Consider the following 17,408-nt stretch of genomic DNA (forward strand, 5'->3'; position numbering starts at 1 on the left):
ACACACAAAAAAAAAAAAAAAAAAAAAAAAAAAAAAAAAAAAAAGAGCAATGATGACAAGACGTTGAATCGGTAAGACTACCGAATGAACAATTCTGAGCTCTTCAAAAAAAAAAAAAAAAAAAAAAAAAAAAAAAAAAAAAAAAAACATCAAGATGGACATCAAGGATTTGACTGAGCAAATGCTCAAACAACTTTCCATTCTAGAAGTGTAGAGTCATTTAGAGTAATGCTTTTTTTTTGTTGCTTTTTTTGTCTTACTGTAGAGAGCCATCCTAGTACAGTACATGGACTTTATGTCCTCTCTATCCTCACTAGTAGCACGTTACATGTTACTAGTAGGGATTAGGGCTGCACAATATATCGAAAAAATATCGATATCGCGATATTGGCACTTGCAATATGCATATCGCAAAGGCATGCAATAAGTTTTATATGGAATTTTATGCTTTTTATATGAATTTGACCAGTCAGATGCTAACTAAAACGTGCATCGCCAGCCAATAGTTGAAAATTATCAAGACATAATTACAATTAATTAACTAAGATTACATTAAGGTTGCTTATTTTGTCGCATGAAAAATGTTTTTTTTTCATTAGATAATAAAAATGTAATTTCTTTAGATACATGTTAAATATCGCAATAATATTGATATCGCTATGTTCAGCAAGTATATCACATATCGCATGTTTTTCCAATATCGTGCAGCCCTAGTAGGGATGTCATATCACTTTATGAAGGTCACTGTACGATCATTATCACGATATTGTGGGGAGGTTGGCGATACAAAAGGTCACAATATTGTAAAAAAATGAGGCCATACTTAAAATAGTATGTATTATAGTATATATATATATATATATATATATATATATAATGTATAAATATAATATATAGATATATTGATGACTCATGCAAACACATTGAGTTCGTACACATACTGATGTTCACAATCATATTATGTTCCCCTTAGTGTGATTTGAAACATAGAAGGGCCAAAACATGCCTTGTGAAAATTAAACTGCACTAAAAAAAAACTAGCCACCAGAGGGTGCTAGAACTGCACAAATGGCAAAAAGGAACTTTAAATTAACTCAAAATTAACGCATTAATTTTGACACCCCTAATATTAAATGTAGGCAACCCTGTGGATGAAATGATGAAGCAACAGACAGTGACCGAATTGCTTGTTTTCTACTGAAACGCCTGTTTTAACCCGAAAAAATACAAGCTGTGTTTTTGTTTTTGTTTTGTTTTTTTACAGTGTGCTCATATGTCAACAAGTGCACAGTTTTTGCCTCTGTAGCATAGTTGTCCTGCTAGTATGCCAAAGTTGTCCTATACAGCAGTGGTTCTCAACCTTTTTTCATTGATGTACCACCTGTGAAATATTTTTTTTTTCAGCCAAAGCATTTCTGATTGAAGAAGAAGAAAAAGAAATTAAAATCGAGTGCTATGCCATCTTTGTCTGAATTATTATTAAACTTTGGAACTCTATTTGTATTTATGTGGTCTCTTGAACTATTTTGAAATAAAATATATGACTTAAAAAAAAGAATGAATAGGTTTTTTTGTTTTTTTTGTTTTTCATAAATAAAGATTTGTGCAAAATTCAATTGCCTACAAATATAAAATTAATTTTATGAGCATATTTTAGAAATATTTACATAAACTTTTTAAATATATTTTAAAATCTCATGTACCCCCTGGAGTGCCTTAACGTACCCCCAGGGGTAATCGTACCGCCCATTTGAGAACGACTGCTATGCACCAAAGTCTGTCAGTTTGAAGAATGAAATGTTTTTCTTCTCCACTGAACATGACTGTAGAAAGACGTCAACAGGCGGACATTGACAGTACAGTCGATACACAAGTGGTGGTCTTAGTTGTGTACGAAGGAAGGGGGCGGTTCAATTGTAAATGTCTTCTCTTTAAATAGGAATTCCTTGAAGCAGAACATTCCCAGAGAGCACCACGACAGACGCACAGGCCGAACGATTTGCTGGCTTTATTTGGCGCCCGCTCCGCCATGTTCCGAACGTATTGATTAAAGGAGGCGGGCATACTCGCTCGGATGTGTCAAGCCCCTTTGTGAATGGGGGCTGGCTGGGTCGGGATGAAAGTGAAATGCGCCAAAGCGGACGGCTCAGCATGTTGGCCCGCTTAAATGTGTCGGTTGAACAAGAGCCCTGGGCCTGAGCTGTCATTGGCCGTTGCAAGCTCTCTCTCTCTCTCGACTATTTTTAGGGAGGCGGGAAAGAACTTCCACTTCATGGTTTTTATTGACCAATGTCATTAGTGCTTCACCGGGCCCAAGGCGGAGACAAGAAATCAATAAAGGTCACACTATTAGAGCGATGCAACTAAAAAAAAAAAAAAAAACAGTTACATACAATTTGAGCAGCTGCCGTTTTATTCTGCTTGCTTGTTAACCAGCTTGGGCGGCTTGCAGTGCAAAGAAGCCTGGGTCGATCTCTTAAGCCCAGAAACACGTCAAAACCCCAATTGGGAGGCAAAGGCTGCCCTGAGGGGGTCATTTTGCATCAAGTGGGTCTGCGTGCGTTTGTTGATATGCACGCGCTGTCACGAGCTGCCTCATTTGTTAAAATTATTCTATATTGCGATCAATAGCAGCAACTCCCTGTATAGATATCTGCAAATACCATCACAATGGTTGTCAGTAAATGAGGAAAGAGAGGCAATATTACATCCATTCATTTACTATAGTTGGAGCCTATCTATTTGACATCACTCTCAAAATTGCTGGGTTAAAAAAAGTAGCCCAAATTGGCTCAAATGGCTAACCCAGCACAAAGGTACACACACATTGCTGCCTGGCTTATTTGTACTCAGCACATTGGGTCGACAGAAGCGTGGAACTGCCAATGTGGAGTAAACATTTTGCTGGCAAATACATTCAAATGTATATGCAAACACGCTTAAATGCATTTAAATACATTTGCAAGTATGGTCGATGTAGGGAGACCGGGGTAGTTGTATCACTTTTTATACTTTTATATATTTATTGGAATCAGTACATCATATATAAACAAAACGTATACCAGAGGAAAGACCAAAGTCTTGGTTGTATTTTTCGTATTCATGTCATTTTCGTACTTTGTGTTAGTGCAGAGTTATAAGCCATCAAATAGAGGGAGTGAAAATGTGACATGTTGCCCCACCAATGGGTAAGTTGTCACACTTTATATGGTAAGATGTCACATTGGATTTTGCAACTAATAAAACAAGGACTGTTATGTTCTGGAGTTGGATCCCAAAAACGCAGACAAAAATAAGATTTAAACTCTTTCAAGAATCACGAGACGCTAAGCTAACTTGGGCCGTGGAGTTGCACAGAGGAACACAAATATAATCCGACAAAAACACACACTTCTCAGACAGGCTTATATAGACAACGAATCGATCTGATTGGCTGTGGCTAGACATGTGGGTAACAGGACTGACATGGTATTATATGATTGGCTGCTGACCAGATAAAGAGATTAAAAGAGTCCTGACATCACATAGCTTCTGACATCACATAGCTTAAGACCAGTTGAAACTAGATGCTGGCTGCATCAGTTCAAAACAGACACTTGACCTCACGGTCATGACCCAAACATAAGCCTTGCATGACAGTAAACATAACCCTTGCATGACCCTTGTCAGAACAGTAAGCATAACCCTTGCATGACCCTAGTCATGAAACTAAACATAACCCTTGCATGACCCTAGTCATGACAGTAAACATAACCCTTGCATTACCCTAGTCATGACAGTAAACATAACCCTTGCATGACCCTAGTCATGACAGTAAACATAACCCTTGCATGACCCTAGTCATGACAGTAAACATAACCCTTGCATGACCCTAGTCATGAAACTATACATAAACCTTGTATGACCCTAGTCATGACAGTAAACATAACCCTTGCATGACCCTAGTCATGAAACTAAACATAAACCTTGCATGACCCTAGTCATGAGAGTAAACATAACCCTTGCATTACCCTAGTCATGACAAGGACAAAATTTTCCTTGTCCTCCTATTTTTTGTTGTTGTTGTTGTTGTTGTTGTTTGCTTTTCCAGCCAGAGAATTGTTTCTCATTGATCTTGAAAATTGGTCATAGTTGTTGAGAAAATTTTATCATAAAATATTATGAAATAGATTAAAGTACTTAGTAACTGCTTGAATATAGGTCATAGCTGTCAGCTTCATATGCCTGATTTGCTTCCCTTATACTGGAAATTTGAGATTAAATTGAATTTCAAAAAATAAAGCAATGGATGGATGGATGGTTCATCATGAAACTTAAACCAGTCCTAACATGTTGGCATACTGTAGTTCCAACAACTGGAAAATCCATTTTTAAATAATGAAACTAAATCTGGCAAACTAATTTCCTAATTCTTCAGACTCATCATCGGAAGAACAATTCTGGCATAAGTAAACTAAACAGAGTTGCCAGAGGTGCATATTTCATTGGCCTATCCTTTGCATATGTGACAACAAACCCCAAAATGACTGAGACAAGTTGGCCCAAAACTACCATGTTGGACATCTGTGGTGGGACGAGGCGTCACGGCATCGCAACCTCGATTTTCCCAGACGTCGCCTCACAGTTGAACAGGCGTGTTTTGCAACGCCGAACACTCCTCTCAAAGGTTCACAATGATGTCACGGCGGCCCAAAGAGAGAGAAAGAACGTCACACTTTCCCCTTTGTTGGAAAAAGTCAAGATTTGTCTTCCATTTTAATCAACATGACACAAGCAATTGATATTTTGTCGCCCTCGAGTTGCTCAGAAAACCAAAAGCGCCATTTTGATCCTGATGGACTTTTTATTGCCTGTGTTGTTTAATACATTGGCATTTGCGGCAATATTGGACATGTTCAAAAATGCCATTTAACTCACCTATGAAGCAAAGCAAACGTATCTAAGAAAGCAATTTTCTAGCAGCTTTATTTTCTCATCCAAATGCATCAAAACAAATGTTATCACCAACTGTGACTGTTGTTTTACTACACACGAGATAAACGGTCAGCGGGCGGCCCATTGTTGTCATCTCCTCCGGGTTACTCCTCTGAGGTGTGTGTGTTTCCTTCCAAACGCAATTTCCCACAAATGTCACAGTGGACTGCTGCTGTTCGTGTGACATTAGTGTGATCATAATCCAGATGAACACCTGCGGACGCATGATAGTTTTCTGTTTCTTATTATGTTAATCATATGCATAGCCTATGGCTGGAAAATGGAATTAAGGAAACATTCATTCATTATGTATGGTACTCTTTTGCAAATTAACACATATAATATTGTGCTGTTGTGAGGTAAAACGACAATTTCACCCTCCGAATTTGCCTTCTATGTTGTAATAAACTTGATATTAGTATTCTTAGACTACATCATTGTTACGTTACACTTCTAATTTGTTTCTTTTCGAAACAAAGGGCTGTATTCTGTAGTCTGTATATTCACACTTCAATGTTTACTTACAGTTTCAAACCACCAGAGGGCAGCAGTATCCCATTCTTTTCCCATATTAGCGTTTCCCTCGTGTAGCTGTGTTTTAAATATGAGTCAGCAACTACACAGCCAAACAATTTTTATCCGCTCAGTTAACAATTTCAAGGTGGAAAAATGATAATAAACAGGTGCAATCGGTGAGTTCAGACCTCTGTCAACGAGATGCATTGTTGTTGTTGTTTTTAATGGTCATATAGGAATTTAATTAAATGTTGCATTTGACCCATTAGGAAGATAGCAAGTTATTTTGGATGTGCATTTTTTTTTCTCTCCAAATGCCAACATCAATGTGTGGATTCCAGCCATAATTTAAAGGTACCATTTTTGAACGAACAGCTATCAGCCCACAATTATTAAAAAAAAATGTAAAAAAAAAAGATAAATCAAAAAATGAACGAACAGCTACCAGCCCACAATTATTTAAAAAAAGAAGAAAAAAACAAATAAAATAAAAAATGGAGGTTAATAAGTCAAACACTGCCAAAAAAAAAAAAAAGAAAAAAAGACACCCCAATAATAATATAAACAATATTATGTTGGTTGGGAAAAAAAAAAAAAAGAGGTGGAAAACTATCCAATCAGAGAAATACTGTAATTTTGTTTCTGGGCGATTCCACTGATTGCAACTTTTGTGTGCAGGCTTGTCATCAAATATGTGGATTATGTTCACGTGGGGGAGCCCCAGCTGCATCAAACGGAGTCCAAACAAGCAGACAGGAATTGGAACAGCAAAGTCATTCTGTTTGGCAGCCATCACTGCCGGTAATCCACCCAGTTGTGTTGTTGTCACTCACTCTGCGAGATTTGCCACAGCGTGAGATGTCGTTGTATTTATTCCAGGAGTGCCCCGCTGGGTTTGTTACATTTTTTTTTATTTATTTTTTTACCAACAGCCAAACATTAATGCATTCACGACACTGTCCGCCTTTTCAAAAAAAAAAAAAAAAAAAAAAGGAAAAAAGATCAAGATAAATGTAGTCGCTGGTGTTTGTGTAATTAGTATCATTGTGTTCAGACTTGGGTATTGCTACATTCATTAGAGGCACACATACAAGTAGTACACGTGTGTATATACAGTTCTGAATGTCATACATGCAAACATTTATTAAATACTTTACTTTACTGCATGTATTGCTCAAACACAACCTGCGCTATACTTTGAACGTAACCATCCACTGTCAACTAAAGGACCAACTGCGATCAAAATTAATAGTGTGATTAATCTGTGTTAATACGATTAATGTGATCATTTTTGTGATTAACTCATTCACTCCCAGGCGTTTTCACTGTTTTATTGTTTTTTTGACTGATTTTGCAATGCCCACAGGATATTGTGTTCTATTGCTATAAAAACATGGACCCTACCAAAAGAAAGATTAGTCTCTTCTTTCATCAGGACAAAAAAGGTATATTTTTATCTGTTTCTATTTTGCAGCAATTAGCATTAGAATATAGCAAAGTTTCATCATTATTCACAAACCTGTTGAGAACACTAGGGAAAAGAGCTTGTTGCAACATGGCCCGTGCTGCTCTCTTATACTCTGTTGCCACCTGCTGGCCGTTTTTTTGTAATAACTACCATTGCTTTAAGCGAACTTTTCAGGTCTGAAGCTGCATCAAAGCCTTCTTTATGCTCTAGCATTTAAAAAACACCAAAAAAACAAAAAAAACGTATAAATACGTTTTTGGGAGTGAATGGGTTAATGAATTAGTTAAAATGAAATGACAAAATACGTTAATAATGCACACAGTCTTCAGCGTGGCATTAATACTAGGGATGTAACGATAAGGTCAATATCGTGATATCGTGATATTAAAACTGCCACAATATCGTCGTCGTCATGTTCACAATATTTAAAAGGAATACATTTGTTAAAAAAAAGTCAGGTTGATTTCCATTTGTGCAGTTGTAGGACCCTCTAGTGGCTAGTTTATTAGTGCAATTTAATTTTCTTTAGGAATGTTTTGGCCTTCTATGTTTAAAATCTGTGCTAATTGTCAGATGAAGGGAAACCTAATTTGCTTGCGAAGTGATCAATGTGTGCTTGCATTAGCAAGTAAGTACCTCAATATTGTTATTAGAGATTGTAGGTGGTTTATATGCATTGCTGTTATGTACAAAAGCACAATATTGTGCTTTTTTTTAGTATGAGCTTTTTTTTTTTTTCAATATTGTGATCTTTTTTAAATATCGCCAACCCCCAACAATATCGTGATGATTACCGTATCGTGACTTTCATATCGTGATAATATCGTATCGTGATGTTTGGATATCGTTACATCCCTGATTAATACCCACTCATTCAAAAGTTCATCACATGCACTTCAACACATTTTCTAATATTTTCCTTGCAGGCTTCAAAATGCTCTTACTGTGTAAATATGCAGTCAAAAGGACACAGCTTTTCATTTAAACATATTAAGGATAAGGCTTTGTGGTTCAGTCCTCCCCGAGAGACCGGCGCATATTATTGCTTCGCTGTCTCACACTACGGTTGTGCGCCATTGTTCAAACAGTGGGGTCACAACCTCGGCACAATAGTGTCAATAGACCATGAGAAACCGAGAGGAAATGGGTATAAGAAATTGAGAGAAATCACGAGTCTCTAGCGTCTAGAGTCCCCAGTGCATAGCGCACAAGCAAAACCTCTCCAACCTCACTCACCTTTTGTGTCTGAATGCATTCAATCTCTCAAAGCAAAAATCTCTGCAACAAAGAAGCCCAACCAATCCGATTCTCTGTGACTTGGCCTCTCTTTACCTCTGAGAGATTTGCGTGCCTCTGCATACAACAGCCTCCCGTCTGATTACGCTCGTCACATTTGAACGGCCCTTGTGACGGATTCCTTTCTCATCCGTATGGTATGTTGGTTGGAGATCAACATGTAAAATGCAGAGCCTTCCAGAGATATGATTTGATTCTTGCATTGTAAAGTAGACAGGCTTCAAAATTAGGCACACACGCATGATTTCATGAAGTACAACAATGTCCCTAAAGTGTTACAATATTGAGTTCAATCAGTCAAAAGTCAATAAAATATGGATTTCCAACTGGCAGTCCTTAAAACAGGCTAATTTCAAGAAACAAGAAATGGATTGAACAATGTCCTATAATTATTGATAAAGCATGTCACAGAAATGTTAAGACACCCTATTTTGATTTAAAAAAAAAAAAAAAAAATGGTGTGCTTGTGCACTCAGTGTAAAAACGGGCCCATCTTCATTTTTGTGCAGGAGCAAGTCTAGTTTAGTGTGTTTGTGAAGTCGACTAGATTTTAGACAAGGTAAATAAAAGAAGGTCTAAGTTGTGGCGCAGATGGTGAAATCTTATTCCATTCATCAATATGAAAACAGTGTGGGATAATCCCTTTGAATTGGAGAAATCAATGCCTGAGGTGGTTGACTGCTTATTCATGTGCGCATATATTTGTCCTTGCCTAAGGAGAAACAGACATTTCTCAGTGCAGCCATCAGGTTGTATTTGAAGTCTCTCCTTGCAAGTCCATCCATCCATCCATTTTCTTGCCCGCTTATTCCTCACAAGGGTCGCGGGGGCTGCTGGCGCCTATCTCAGCTGGCTCTGGGCAGTAGGCGGGGGACACCCTGGACTGGTTGCCAACCAATCGCAGGGCATCTCCTTGCAAGTCTTTATTATTATTATTAATTTGTGTTCCTCATTATTGTCAAACTCTATCTTGTCTACTAAAAGGTTAATATTTTTCCCTTGACAACATAGTTCACAGAAGGCTGCTATTTTTGAACTTCTAATTTCTTTAACTGGGCCATGCAGATTTTCCATCTAAACCGTTACGAATATCAAATATTCTGACTTCAGCTGAAGATTTAAAATCCAGCCAAAAACATTAATATCTCGCCTAAACTGAGTCAACCGCCTTGCTCGCCAGGATGAGAGGTAGGATCATGCAAAGAGATGAATAAATCACATTTTGTGTAATGCGGGGAATATGGTGAGGGGTTGGTGTTTGGGGGGGGGGGGGGGGGGGTTGGTTCTTGTACTTTGAGGCAACCTAACAGCGGTGTTGCTCGATAAACAAACAGCAGGAGGTCAAGGATGTGTTCAGCATTCTCCAATAGATATTGCAATCCATACTGGACTTCAGTGCATGAGTACCAGGCAGCAAATTCGACTAAGATATCCTTTGGGGTGTTAATGCGACCATGACATTCACTCCACTGTTTTCATCTACAGTTCAAAATGAAGCGAAAAAGGACATTCTGTCCTATTTCGGCACCACAAAGATGAATAACAAGGAGGCTGACTTGGGACCGAGCCAGATGACGTTGAGAGAGCTGAAGAGAATCCAGCTGAAAACATCACAGAGTAACAGAGGACTTGTGAGACGCTGATTTTCAGAGAGAGAGGACAGAGCTGGAAAGAAAGGCAGATGAAGATCCTGAGAGTGAGATACAAGAGAGACACGGACAGAGAATTTACAGGCGTTGGGGAGAAAATGCATTTGTGTTACGTTTTAGTTTCATGGCATTAAAATTAACATTAAATTAATATTTATTTAACAGGTCCAGTACAAATACAACGGAACTATGTAATGTATAGAAGAGCTAATTTTCAGTCTTAGCTCCTAAGGCTTTAGAATACAAGGAAAGAATGTAGGTACTGAATACAATACAAATACAATCAATAAACAGCAGTAACAAATAATTATGGTGAAGCAATTTAGACAATAGTGTATGTGTGCCGTTGTCCGCAAGCCGGGAATTACATTTATTGAACGACGAGACTGTTGCAGCCTTGCTTGTGTTGTGGTAAGTTTAATTAATGTTAGCGACAAGCACAAACTGACATTAAACGCCAGTTCTCACAAGGTGCATTAACAATTTTCATTGGCCAAAAGTTTTACCTTATTGCAACAATATAATTTTATTTGTGGTTGGGCTATTCAGAAAACGATGATGGTTCAAATGGAGATTCGAGTGGGCATTCGAAAGCAGTTCGTTAGCAAGCTTAAGAACTTGAAGTCAAATGTTCAGCAGTACAGTCAGTGAAGCCATCACAGCAGTTTTTCAACCCCTCTGTCGTTGCTGTCGGATTTACTCTCACTCACATACGGCAACAAACTAAGAGTTTCCCCTGGAGAGACAGTCTCCCCAGCTAGCTAGCTAGCTAGCTTAGCAACGCAGAAGAGGAACCTGGTTAAAAGTAAGCCGTTTTAAACTAAAACTAAAAACTCTTCGAAGTTGTGAGAGTCAAAGAACTGAACAGTTCAAATCCCTCAGAGATAACAGACTGAGAGCAGTTGAAAATGACGTTTGAAGAAGCAAGATTACATTTTTAACACTTCATGCTACAAAGGGACATGATTTGACAAAAGGCCAAGGCTTATAAAATGAGGTTGTCATGGTTGATGAGCGAATGACACAATGAGATCAGCTCGGTCAAGTGGCTGGAATGAGTTTCACGGTCTGGACCGACAGCTTGCTACTTAACCATGTCAAGATGAATATTTCATTCCAAATTGTTGGTTTAATACTTCTAGGTGATACCCATGGCCCTTATTCAGCTTGTTAAAAAGAAAATCCTGGAATCAACAATTCTCCTGTTCTGCCTCAGGTGTAATTTTGCCTCTGACATTTGGACCATTTTAGATTGTTCGCACAGAGGCAGCTTTCATCTCATGTCTGATGATAATAATGAAAAATGTTGTTCGTGGTGACTTTATATTCACAGGCTATGTTCTGTTGTTACAGGGGAGGGAGAAGATCAAGACACACAAGATATACGCTCTCACCGGTTATCTTAACAAGAAGGTTTAATTTTCACCCAACTATGGAGCGTGTCAACGCATCCTGACCTGGACAGGATTATTCTGTAAATAAATAACTTTACCAACACATCCATGAATAGTAAATATACACGCATTTCATTATGTCCAACCCTCTGGGAATTGTTGTCTAATTTGACATGCACCATTATGCCTTGACATTGCTGATTGGCGTCATATGCCTGTGTGCTGTCATTCTGTAACGAGCCGACTCGATGTCCATTTATTGTGAAACAAAATTGTCAGTAAAGTGAGCATGGTTGTGAGAAATGTGTTTTTCTATCCGCCAGAAGGTTCCTTTTGACAGTCTGATAGATCTCTCCGGTTTATGACAGCATTTGATTAAGTGTCCCTACAAAGAGGTGAACTGTGGAAGGACCTTGGCACTTTTAATTCAAAACAGCTTTAAATAAACCTTGCTATAACTTTGAATGGGAAGAGATTGAAAATATGACTTGTAAGAGTCACAGTCTGCCAAGGGGCAAAGGAAATTGGCCATCACGATTGCCATGACAGCTTCGTTCAAGTAAATAAACCGCTTGCAATTGTGTGCTACAATGGCAGAATCATTCCTTTCTTTCTCACCGAAAGTGGCAGGAAATATTTGTGGCCTAGTTTTTTTTTTTTTTTTTTACTAAGCACTTACTGCTGGCTTGTTTAAAAAAACAAAACAAAAAACATTTGCTCAGTTCAGTCAATAACAAGCACATTTTGAGCAAGGTTTCATTTAACACACAACACATGTATAATGACAACCGTGAAAGTGTATTTTTTTCTTATTTATTTCCCCGCATGCATTGTTAAAATGGCAAAAATAAACATGTATAAAACATGTTTAATTTTTTCAGTTTTATTTCTGCTGCATTTTGTATTATTACGTATTTTATTTAGGGATGTTCGATACCACTTTTTTCAGACCGATACCGATACTCAGACCGATACCAACTGCCGATACCAGTAGTACATTTTGACAAATAAAAAAAAATCACTAAAAAATATTTTTAAACAAATATATTTCCTTTAATTTTGACCAAAAAAAAAAAAAAAAAAAAAAAAAAAACAGCACAGTCACTCTTCAATAGTCTTAACGCTCAAAATAAAACACAAAAATGCTCTTTTAGTTTTAGATTCACAATTTTGAAGTATTTCCAAACCGGTGAAGTTTTGGTGAAAAACTGCTGCAAGCTAGCGCCAGTTACAGGCAAGGAGGACTCACTTAACGTCTTCCCCCTCTACCATCGGTCGCTTGTACTCGTCTGCGTCACGAGTACTCGAGTACTTGAAAAAAAGGCTGGTATCGGCCCGATACCGATACCTGGTATCGGTACTCGCCCATCCCTAATTTTATTGTATTGCATCTGGAAAAACAAACAAACTGAAATGCGACATAAACCGACAAAGGCACGTGGAAATAATAGCAAATGTGTCTTTTGCTGTGATAAACAATTAAATGAGCCTTTGGAATGTGAATTGGCTTGTTTGGCCGAGCTGCTTTCCAGCGTTCTTAACGCCATAAGTGTTAGATTCCGCCAGTTATAAACAAGGTCACTGCAATGATTTTTTATTTATTTTTTTTCGCGATTGATCATCACTGCAGTCCTTGAACCAGTCATACTGTGAAAAACAAAATGGCAACACGTTGGCGGAGGCCTTCTGGTGACGATTGAACGAATAATGTAAAAACAGAACATTTCTTCCTTGGAGTAAGTTAATACAAGCAGAACTGCATTCACGCCAAACACTAAATTGTGTTGTTGCAAAGTTTTTCTGAAATGTCATTCATCATCATCATCTGTCGTCAGAAAGTACCCCCGCAAGACTACAAAAGCAAGCTTTATTTTATTGCGCTGTCTTCACATATTTGTCAGAAACCGAAACAAATTGCTTTGTGTTTGTTCCTCAACAACGTCTCAGATCTGTCACCAGTGGAACCTAATCCGACGTTGTGTTGCCTTTATGCTGATCCTTTGTTGTTCTTGCTTTTTACTTTGTGAGTCACTTTAATCACTGCTTCCCAACTCATCTGCATCAAAGAATTCACCACATTCACTGTGTCGTGTTGTCACACTTTACAAGAATCATCTTGATACTGGGATATGTTTAAAAGCCTTGGAAACCTTGGCGGCCTCGACTAACCCCTCTGGAATTTGCCTTCACTTCGGATTTGCTCAAAAGGAGAGTAAAAACGACTGCTAATTAATTAAATGTGAGAAGATTTAAAACAAGTTGCTGGCAGGCCTCGTCGCACCACTTTGCACTTTTTGAGAGTCAAAGAAAGGCATTGTAGCATGAGGAGTCCAAAGTCGCCTTGGTTGCACTTGCTGCACTTCATTTTTAGTTTAGCCTAAAGTAAAATGCCCCAAGAGATCAGCCAAAAAGGTGTAGTCAACCATCTTATTAGTTGTTTTCTCTTTCCATCCATCTTACCTCTTAGGGTGCACATAAACAATAACGGCTCACATTCACACTGGTCACAATGAATATAAAGTAAAATTTATAATATAAAAAAAATATCAAATAAAATAAAAGTCCTATTATTATTATTATTATTATTATTATTATTATTATTATTATTATTATTATTATTAATATTAATATTATTATGAATAATAATAATAATAATAATAATAATAATAATAATAATAATAATAATAATAATTTTAAATATTGTGACCTTTATTAGTACCGTCAACCTCCCCACAATAACGTGATAATTATCGTATCGTGACCTTTATATCGTGATAGTATCGTATCGTGATGTTGGCAAATTTCCATATATGTCAAAGTGCAGGTGTATACATGAGCAGGATTACATATTTTTCTTTTATTGAAATGTATTAACTTATTATATTAATAATGAAATAAGTCAAAAGATACAAAGAATAAGGGGTAGGACTAGATCAGTTTTCAACTTCTTCCTACTTCCTTTGAACATGTAAACTATCACTAATGATTGCATGTTTCTTCTTTCTTTTATTTTTTTTTTATCTCTAACTTGTTTGTTTATGTTTATATGTTCAATAAAAAAACAAACACATTTCCATTAGAATAAATATCATCATGCGAATGGGATTGAGTATCACGCCACAAATCCACTCAACCACTGTATATATCATTTTCCAAAGAAACAGCAAATTAAGAGATCCTGATGGAGATTAATACAGAAAATCAGAGCTCTCGTCTACGTAGAACAAAAAAACCTTGCTGCAAATAAGCCAGAATCCCGTGTCCAAATCATTTTGACCTTGACTTATCTCGCATCTCCCCAGCCAAAACGAATCACGGCACACTTGCTTGATCTTTCACTCTCGAAAGCTGACGATAAAACAAAGCACTCCGGGTGCCGTCACCCAACGGAGAGCAGCAAAAGTTATGTGCCAGCGGAAATAAAAGCGTACTTCCGAACGCATGTTCCGTTGTGAGTCTTGGCTTGAATGTGTGTTGGGTAGTTGTGTGTATTTTTGTTTTCCTCAGTGGTCTTTTTGTTGTTGTTGTTGTGATGGATGGCTGGAGCAATCTGACACAAGAGTTAGACTTATGTCAAGGCAGAAGTGGAAGAAGGAGAATGCGATCTTTACATTAAATCATCTTAATCTAGCACAGGGGTGTCCAAATTTTTTCCTCTGAGGGCCACATACAAAAAAAATAGAAAGCTGTAAGGGCCACTTTGATTATTTTTTTTTTTAGTTATTTATTAACACATTCATTGCCAGACAGCAAAAAATGCATCATTTGACGTCTTTTTCCGTCAATGGCAGTGAATGAGTTAAACATGGTAAAAATTAATGAAGCAATTGTTGATATAATGTACAGTTACTTTTTGAAAACTGCTAATAGTCACAAGGCAAATAGTGACCCCTGTGTGCCACTATAATAGATATGCCTCTCCACTGAGTAGCAGCTGATCCCAACTTGACATTATGAACCACAAGAACAATCGGTCGTCAACTGACCACACTTAACAACCATTAATGTGATGTTTTCACATTTTTATTTATGGAACTGAATGATTATCTGCAAATTTGTGTCTTTGCGTAGCTAGAAATGTTTAATCCACCCGATTTCTTTTTTCTTTTTCTTTTTTTAAATAAACAGCATTGAAAATCATTTTTAGTATTTGCTACGGGCCGCCAAAAAATGTATGACGGGCCGCAAATGGCCCCCAGACTGTAGTTTGGACACCCCTGATCTAGCACCTTAATGGGCCCTGCCTTTGACCCTTGAGGAACACCTCAGGAGGTTTTAATGAAAATTGGTGTTCCCTTTTATGCACTTATAAAATGAATACATTCACATACTGAGCTTGCCAAATGTGTGCAAACTCTAAAAGTGATAGTCCTTGGTTAATATTGTGTTTGTGGAATATGGGTTAAACAGCAAAGTCCAGTAATTTTTATCACGATTAGAAGGCGGCCATTTTGTCCCTTGCCGGGGTTTGAAAATGACATCACAGTTGCTCAGGTCTCAGGGAACAACCAATCACAGCTCAGCTTCCGAAAACAGATGAGCTGTGATAGGTTGTTGCCTGAGCCCCGAGCAAGTGTGATGTCATCTTCAGTCGACAGCAATTGGCAAAATGGCCGCCCCTTGAGATGGATAAAAGCGAGTGGATTTTGCTGCTTCACTTATATTCCACAAATCATGTAATATGAATCAGAATGTCATGTTTAGACTAGTTACGTCACGTATAACATATTTTAAAGAAATGTTTATAGTTGACTTCCACTTTAATCATTATGCGATAGACAGTACCTGTCCTCTCTTCTATCTAATATGTTCCTTGTGAAAACTCGGTATAGGCCTTTGTACTGAACTGAAATCTCAGAAGACACCATTACATCACTACTATTATAGAAGCACTTAAAAGCACTTAAATCTGTGCTGTAACTTGCGTTTCTATGACCTTACTGTATGGCCTGCTTTTCAAGACATCTTAATTTGCTGGGTTTTCAGGTACTGTTTGCGCAAACAGGAGGTGATATCGTGTCAATCATTTCATAACTTCCTTACAGTAGTACAGAGTGCCTTGTGAGAAAAAGTTATTTTACTATTTAGTTCAAGGAACGAGGGAGGACAAGAAAAAATGAAGACAATTTTGTGTATTCTGGAAATACGGGTAAGACTTAAAGGCAACAGTCCTAACTGACTTGATTTCTTTTAATATATGGCTATAAAAATACTAGCATACTATACTAATAATGTTAAAATAAAGGTACAACAATCATTTGGAAACAAAATCCCTATATTATCTGCTTGGATGACACTTGAGCCTTGAAAGTGACCGATCAGAATGAGAAAAGTGTAGCGGCTGTGATTTACTGGCTGATTTTTGCTTGGCTGATATATTGACTATCAGACCGAGTCGATGACCCCCTCAGGGGGATCTTTTTTTTTTTTTTCCCTGAGTAATTTTCAGTCACTTCTCTCAGATGGCTCACTGAACTGATCTATGAAGCGATGCAATCTATGAGGATGGCATATCTGTGAAGGAGTCTCTTCTCAAAGACTTGTTTTATCCCCTTGAGGAGACCAAAAGGAAATTCCATCTTGAATCTTCCAGCAGTGTTGAACGGATTTTGGGCTCCATATGCCTCATAGGCACTTCGAGGCTTGTCAAGGCAGAAATTTGGACAAGGAGCGTCTGTTTTTGATGCTGCTCAACATCTGATTTGGTCAACTTTTTAGAAAACTCTTTAGCCCCCCAAATTACTCCAGTGCGCAAACTATTGCTGCATTCGAGCATAGTCGGAAGTCGGACTTTTCCGAGTTCAAACCAGGAAGTGTGTACAGAAACGCCCCCTTGAACTTGGAAATTCCACTTGCGAAGTCGGGAACGAAAAAAGGACCCCGACTTCACCGACTGACTACAAGTGACGTCACTATCTACAATGGCGACCCGTTCGGAAACACAATTTACTCGAGTATAAGACTAAATAGCCATTGTCATTCATAAATATTCAACATAACTCCAACTAAGACAACATACGTGGCAGTATTCCGCTATGAAATTATGCGGTGAACTACTCAACTGTATGAGATGCTTATGAAATATGATAAAAACAATAAATGAAGCAAAAT

Source organism: Festucalex cinctus, chromosome 10, assembly GCF_051991245.1.
Source record: "Festucalex cinctus isolate MCC-2025b chromosome 10, RoL_Fcin_1.0, whole genome shotgun sequence".
NCBI classification, from domain to species: Eukaryota; Metazoa; Chordata; class Actinopteri; order Syngnathiformes; family Syngnathidae; genus Festucalex; species Festucalex cinctus.